Source organism: Protomyctophum bolini (genome assembly GCF_963924005.1).
Source record: "Protomyctophum bolini genome assembly, chromosome: 7".
Classification (NCBI taxonomy): Eukaryota; Metazoa; Chordata; class Actinopteri; order Myctophiformes; family Myctophidae; genus Protomyctophum; species Protomyctophum bolini.
Window position 1 is genome coordinate 5,696,118 of NC_137868.1, and position 7,527 is coordinate 5,703,644.

General features: G+C 43.8%; 1 long non-coding RNA gene across 1 annotated transcript; it reads right to left on the bottom strand.

Annotated features, from left to right (window-relative positions):
• Window positions 1-1,108: 1,108 nt before the first annotated feature.
• Window positions 1,109-6,776, bottom strand: LOC308318239. Its single transcript, XR_013964337.1, has 4 exons — window positions 6,645-6,776; window positions 2,893-3,003; window positions 2,630-2,691; window positions 1,109-1,225 (listed from the first exon to the last, which is right to left on the bottom strand). It is a non-coding gene; the product is annotated as an uncharacterized lncRNA (long non-coding RNA).
• Window positions 6,777-7,527: the final 751 nt, after the last annotated feature.

Below are 7,527 nucleotides of genomic sequence, written 5' to 3' on the forward strand. Positions count from 1 at the left end.
GTGGATTTTTATTAAAACAAACACATAATAGAAAGAGGATAATTCAAGCTTTCCGTAGAGCTGCAATGTCGGTGAGTTTGATGTTATTTAATACAATTAAAAATACTGTACTGTTTGGATGAATGGGCTGTCTATGGAAAGTTGCACCGAGGTATATAGCACCTTCTGGCAAGATGGCAGCCGTGTGCATATCCGACAGGCTGACAACCTGACTACAGATGAACAAAACGGTATCACAACACGCATGCAAATAGTTCTTCTACCTACTACTCACAAAGACCCACCGGCCATTCCCTTTGAGGTGCCTCGATCCGGCAGGCCTATAGAGTCAGACTGCAGCAGTAGCACAATATAATAGACCACTTCCTCAATACACCATATACACCCCTATACCTAAGAGACACACATAACTTTCTGGAAAAGACCCAAGGCCATAGCCGTGCCCACACACACGTACAGTACTCTTCACTATAAGGCTGTCCCCAAACATTCAAGGTTCGAATGTTCGCTCGTTAGGGTTGGCACTCGAATCTTAATTAATGGGCTTGAACCATTCGTTTTTTATATATTATTTTTATTAAAAAATATATATTATTTTATTATTATTATTTTTTTCCCTTTTTTATTAACTTGAAAATATATCTCGGCGAGAATGCGATATGAACATGTAAAACAAAAAGTAAGTTTCTAGTGCATTCCTGTCAGAAGTTATGATTTCTTAAAGAAATCTCTCCTTGTTCTGCTGTGCACATTCATTTGGTGATTGGAGACTGACGCGTCTCTCTCTCTCTCTCTCTCTCTCTCTCTCTCTCTCTCTCTCTCTCTCTCTCTCTCTCTCTCTCTCTCTCTCTCTCTCTCTCTCTCTCTCTCTCTCACACACACACACACACACACACACACACACACACACGCCAGCATGATCACTGATAGGGGGAACTGTTCTTACTAGTAGCAGTCATAATATATTAGCATATGCTAATCGGAAATTCCTGCAAATGTTCGAGTCCTAAAAACAGGGCTAGGGTACAGCCTTAGTGTGTGTCTGTGTGTGTGTGTGTGTGTGTGTGTGTGTGTGTGTGTGTGTGTGTGTGTGTGTGTGTGTGCTCACCGTGCAGTGTGTCTTTAGCCTGCGTCAGGGTGTGCGTGTGTGTCTGAAGGTGACACATCTGGACATCAAGGTCGGACGCCCGCTGCTGAGAGCTGGCCGAGAGACACCGACAATGCCCTGGAGAACGAGGATGAAGAAGTTACTGAGTACCGCCTCGCGCTAACAAGTCTGATCTCTCTTTGGAATCGTTAAAAATGACCTAAAAGACGCGTGGACACGTCCTGGGTGTTAACCAGGGGGGCAGTCAGACAGATATTTTGTGAAGCCACTAAGGAAATGACAGTAAGTAGTTTATATGAAGTAGTTTTACTTCATATAATGGCCTGTTGTGGCGCTGTCATTGGGCTCAAAAAAACCCATAGCCCCATAGAAGTCCATGTATTTGGGCCCAACTTCACCTAGATTGTATTACCTTAATAAACATGGTCATGAATACTTTTTGCTTCCAGTCACTAGTTTAAAGTCTCATTTATAATGTCATAATATTCTTTTTGGAAAATGATGGTCCCATTTATAAAAAAAATGACCGTAAAGTCGCGCATGTTCTGAGGGGCGTGGCTACCGTTACAGTCTATGAACGGGATCCCCCACCCACTCGAGTCAAAATAAAAACCAACGAAGAAGAAGGGGGGAAGTCCCGCCTCGTTGTCTGGGCCAGCCAATGGGCCAGCTGGGATCTAGAAAGATGGCGACGTCCATTGCAAGGACTGACAGGCTTTATTTTATGTTCATGTTAGACCCGCGGAACGCTTTGTCCATATTTTTTACAGTCTATGGTGTTAACCCATTCTCGACGGGAACCCCTTTTTGTGTTTTAAGCATTATGGTATACTTTACGGTGGTATACTACGAAAATGTGGCGCAAATCTTTGAATATATATTCTTTCAGAGCAAACTTTTTTTTTTGGGGGGACAAGGGGAGAGCAACGGACTTGAACTCACGCTTCCTTCATGCCCGAGTGTCCAAGTTGCTCCTGTACACCTGACAGGGGGGAGTTTCCCTGGTTGGACGTAGCGCGTGGAAGGAACACGTTATTCCAACCAGTTCCTTTCCCCATCCAGAGCGAATGTTTTTAACGCAAATCTTTGCTTCTGGGGGGGGGTCCCTGGAACAACATATTTTCAGATAGGGGTCCACGGGCCAAATACAGATAATTCCTGGGTTCACACAGGTACTTTCTGTACAGAAAAATGTTAGGATTTAGAATACTTTTTTTTTTTTAATCGTCCTAAGACTACTACAGAGATAAGATTATCCCATCTATCTTTCTTTCTACGCATCTTCTTAGCCTTTCCCTTGACCCATTTCTGACCCGACAGTTTTCTGGAAAAGTTTCTATGTCAGTCATTCTTCGATTAAAAAAAAATAGCAGACCTACAAGCTCATAGCGCGCCACCGAGTGGCGCGCTATGAGCTTGTAGGTCTGCTAAAGCATAGCATGATGCTAACACCAAAATGGGTTAATGAACTCCAAAGTGCTTCCGGTCTCCTACAAAAAGGGCGTCCTTCAGTATGAGTACCTGGTCTCCTTCAGGTCCTCCTCCAGGGTGACTGCGTGCTTCTCCAGGGAGTCGTGCACCTCCTGCAGTCAGTCAGACAGACAGACAGAGGTTGTCACAATCGTTGCGTCATCGCCTAATTGCACATTGTGTTGATGTTGTCGACTTAAAAACTATATGACGAAAAATGTTCGTCGACTAAACCTTTTTTTTTCACTGACGAAAACTAAATGGAAACCAAATGAAAACTATACTATGTCGTCATGGTGACAGAGCTTCTATACCTGCAGTCTCTGTGTGTCCAAGAGGAGGCGCTGTTTCTCCTGCTCTGCTCTCCTCTGCTCCTCCTGAACTCCTCTCAGCTCCTCACACACTGCACTGTGCTGCGCACACAGCTACACAGTACGCGCGCGCGCGCGCACACACGCACGCACGAGTACTGACCATGTATGTATAGAGCATGTCTTGAGTGTACAGGGTTTGATGAGGTCAGATCAACATTATGTAATGTTAAAAATCTCTTAACCCATTCTGACCCGAGTAGAAAAATGTCTTCTACACATCCTGACAGTTTTCTGAAAAAGCTATGTTTCTATGTCAGTCGTTCTTCGATTATTCAAAAATAGCAGACCTACAAGCTCGTAGCGCGCCACTCGGTGGCGCGCTATGAGCTTGTAGGTCTGCAATCTTTCCAATAGCTAAAGCATAACGTAATGCTAACACCAAAACGGGTTCCCACCCAAAACGGGTTAATATGTTAATATAATAATAACACAACTTGTATTTGTATAGCACCTTTCATGACATGAAATGCAGCTCAAAAGGCTTTACAGAGCAATGAAGAAGAGCAGCGTTTTTGCATCGTCCAATGAACAGATAGGCTCTGATTCGTGCAATATTTAAAAAGTGTTTTTTTTGTTGTTGATATTATTTGATATTAATGACGGATTAATGATATCAAAACCGGTCGCATCGCTCCACAGCCTAGGTGCGCTTGTTGCGCAATACTCGATGTTGCGCAACAGTGAGACGTAATCGAAAATGTCCCCCCCCCCCCCGTTTAGCCGATTGATCAGCCAGACGCCTCACCTCCTCCAGCTCTCGCACGCCCCTCTCTCTCTCTCCTCGGTCAGTGTGTCCAGCCGTCTCTCGCTCTCCTCCGCCGTTCTCTCAATCTCTGTGGCTCTGTCCCGCATGTCCCTCTGTCTGTCTGTCCGTCTGTCTCTGAGACCTGGAGACAATATGTTATACATGTTAAACATGTCCTATATCTAATGTCCCTCTGTCTGTCTGTCCGTCTGTCTCTGAGACCTGGAGACAATATGTTATACATGTTAAACATGTCCTATATCTAATGTCCCTCTGTCTGTCTGTCTGTCTGTCTGTCTGTCTCTGAGACCTGGAGACAATATGTTATACATGTTAAACATGTCCTATATCTAATGTCCCTCTGTCTGTCTGTCTGTCTGTCCGTCTGTCTCTGAGACCTGGAGACAATATGTTATACATGTTAAACATGTCCTATATCTAATGTCCCTCTGTCCGTCTGTCTCTGAGACCTGGAGACAATATGTTATACATGTTAAACATGTCCTATATCTAATGTCCCTCTGTCTGTCTGTCTGTCTGTCTGTCTGTCTGTCTCTGAGACCTGGAGACAATATGTTATACATGTTAAACATGTCCTATATCTAATGTCCCTCTGTCTGTCTGTCCGTCTGTCTCTGAGACCTGGAGACAATATGTTATACATGTTAAACATGTCCTATCTAATGTCTGTCTTTCTGTCTCTGAGACCTGGAGACAATATGTTATACATGTTAAACATGTCCTATCTAATGTCCCTCTGTCTGTCTGTCTGTCTCTGAGACCTGGAGACAATATGTTATACATGTTAAACATCGTCTGGCTGGCTGTCGCCCGCTGTTAAAACGTACTGTAAGGGTTAGAGGAACGCCCTTGTTGCCGAAAGGAAACACTTTGCCGACACGTCAAGTTGCAGCCACGAGCGAGCGTCATTTCCATCCACCAGGAAGAGACCTGTGCTCTTAAAGCGCCATCTTGCCACCCAATGACACTATACTGTTTGGGTACAACTGGGACAGACAGACCGGCGTCTCACCCTATCAGACAGAGCCTGGGCTCGTGACTCCGCCTCCTGTCTCTCTGATTGGCTCTCGGCCAGCTCGTCCTGTAGGCGGGACACTTCCTGCCTGAGCTCCGCCCTCTCCTTCTTCAGGCCAATCAGCAGCTGAGACTCCATCCTGTCCGGAAGTGAAAGGTGGTGAAAGATGGTGATTGGTCAATGGATTCCTCAAGGCTCTATACAAGGGGTTTTCAACCAGTGGTCTGGTGATGGAGAGTTGCTAACCAAATTGATCCTAGTAGATCCTTAACTCGTGAGTGTAAAATGAAACCAAATGTTTCATTGTTCACTCTCAAGAGTTAAATTATTGTTAAACAAAAAATTTAGAATAATTGTTGTTTTTGTTTTTTATTTCATTTTTATCCCACGATTTTGTAACCCATTTTTCACCCCTGTGTCAATTATCTAATGTGATCCTGGGCTCTACACACCCTCCGCCAACCTGGGGAGAGCAACGGAGTTGAACTCATGCTTCCTTCATGCCTGAGTGTCCAAGTCGCTCCTTTACACCTGACAGGGGGGAGTTTCCCTGGTTGGACGTAGCGCGTGGAAGGAACACGTTATTCCAACCAGTTCCTTTCCCCTCCATCAGGCGTCCCGGCTGGCCAGGGGGAGGCAGTTTAGAGACCAGGATTACTGCATGTTTTTTGTGAGGGTACCTACCCTAGGGGACACGGGGAGAACATGCAAACTCCACACAGAAAGGCCCTTTCGCCAACCCCGCCTCGGGTATGGGCACTGATGACGTGGAGAGAACACTGTCCCCCTGTGCCCCCATTGGGAATAATTGTTATTTTGAGCATGGAATTGTGGACAAAATCTTATCCAACGACAACAAAATATATATTCTTTAGTTTTGGGTCTGAGAGGCTAAATGTCATCAAACGGTGGTCCGTGGCTCAGATGATGAACACATGAATAAATAATGGTCCTTGATGTGAAAACGGTTTAAAACCACTTTGCATATATCAAGGTTTCATATCAATTGAAGATCCATTGACAGAGATTAAAATAGCGTGCATTTTGCATCCCAAAACTCAGTTTATAGTTAAGGGACGCAATAAAACAACGACCTCTGCATCCACGGGATGCAATACTGTACTACTGTACTGTTTTTGTTTAGAGCTAACAATACACATCTCTCTATAGTATAGACCACTGACTGTTTGATAACATCTATCCATTGGAGACATTTCATGACAGACAGAGAGACAGACGGACGGACGGACGGACGGACGGACGGACGGACGGACAGACAGACAGACAGACAGACAGACAGAGTGTAAGAGAGAGAGCATTAATAAATAAATATTGAAAAAGTGAAAAATATTTAAAGAAAACTAGCAGCAAATGCAATACTTTATGAACAGATTTAGCTCTGCAGGGAATAAGACATGTATATTACATTATGTAACAAACTGGGGGGGACGGGGGGGGGGTCCTTGAAATTAAACAGGTTGAGAATCACTGCCAGAGCCGTAAAAAAAAACTTCTCTTATGGGGGTCCCTGGCATATCTTTTAAAATGGGGGTCCGCGGGCCAATTAGTGTCAATTTGGGGGTTCTTAATGAAAAAGTTTGGGAACCACTGCTGTAATGTGCAACGGTGTCTGTTTCTAACAGAATTATAAACAAACAATACAGACAATACCACAATAATACAGGTCGTGACGTGTACGTGTTTCCATTGTGGTCCTGCATCTGCATGAATGTATTCAATTAATCAACATTATGTTTCCACCCAACAGAGAAGTTACCACCGGTATACATTTATCTAGCCCCGCAAGCAGAACCCAAATGTAGTAAAGTTTCTGTTCCGAGAGGGGCTAACATTTATCATGAGATTATGAGATTAATAAAAAGATGAACAAACGTCTGGACTCTGAATTACCTTTGTCTGGTAGTGAAGCACTCCAAACCGCTATTTATTCATTAAAAAGACGCATGAACATGTTTATATAACTCCGTCTCTGTGATTTAAAAACAAAAACATACAGTAGCTGTTTCGTAGTTCGTTCAAAATGATTTGCCCTCTGAACCCTGGGGGGACCGACGACTCTGCTGGTAAGAGCGAAACAGCTCACAGCAGCGCGGACAAACTGCGCCCCCGTGTGGCCGGAGGGGACAACACACAACTTGGCTTGTGGAGTCACAGATTAAATCAAGGAAGCATCATGTGATGACATTTAGCCTCTCAGACCCATTGGAGCCACGCAGGTTGTTTGGTCATTTGATAATGACAAAAATAACTGCATTTATGTATTTAACCACACAACCTTAATGTCCCAATTGAAAAAAAGGAAAAAAGAAATATATATATATATATATATATATATATATATATATATATATATATATATATATATATATATTACCATTCTTATAGGCCTACATATTTAATTCAAGAATTCTAGTAGTTTTACATTGCAGTAATAGTATTGATACGTTTACTTTAAGTAAAACATGCAAGCACTTGTTCCACCACCACTGTCCGCAACCCCCATGGGCTGATGGATGCCACGCCATCGTGCCCTATTCCATGGGATGCAAATAAATCACTGCCTTTTCTTTCCCAACATTTTCAAGGAAAGAAACAAAAAGAAGGTTAGGTTAGGTTAGGCCGGGTGTCCTTTGGGCCCCACTGGGATCCAGATGGCATAATGGGGGACAAGACAGCGCCAGTGCCTTCATGGGGGTGGTGGACGGTGGTGGTGCCAACCAGGGGGAGACAAATATGAGAGAGCTGAATATCATCAATTGTATAGCTTTATTAT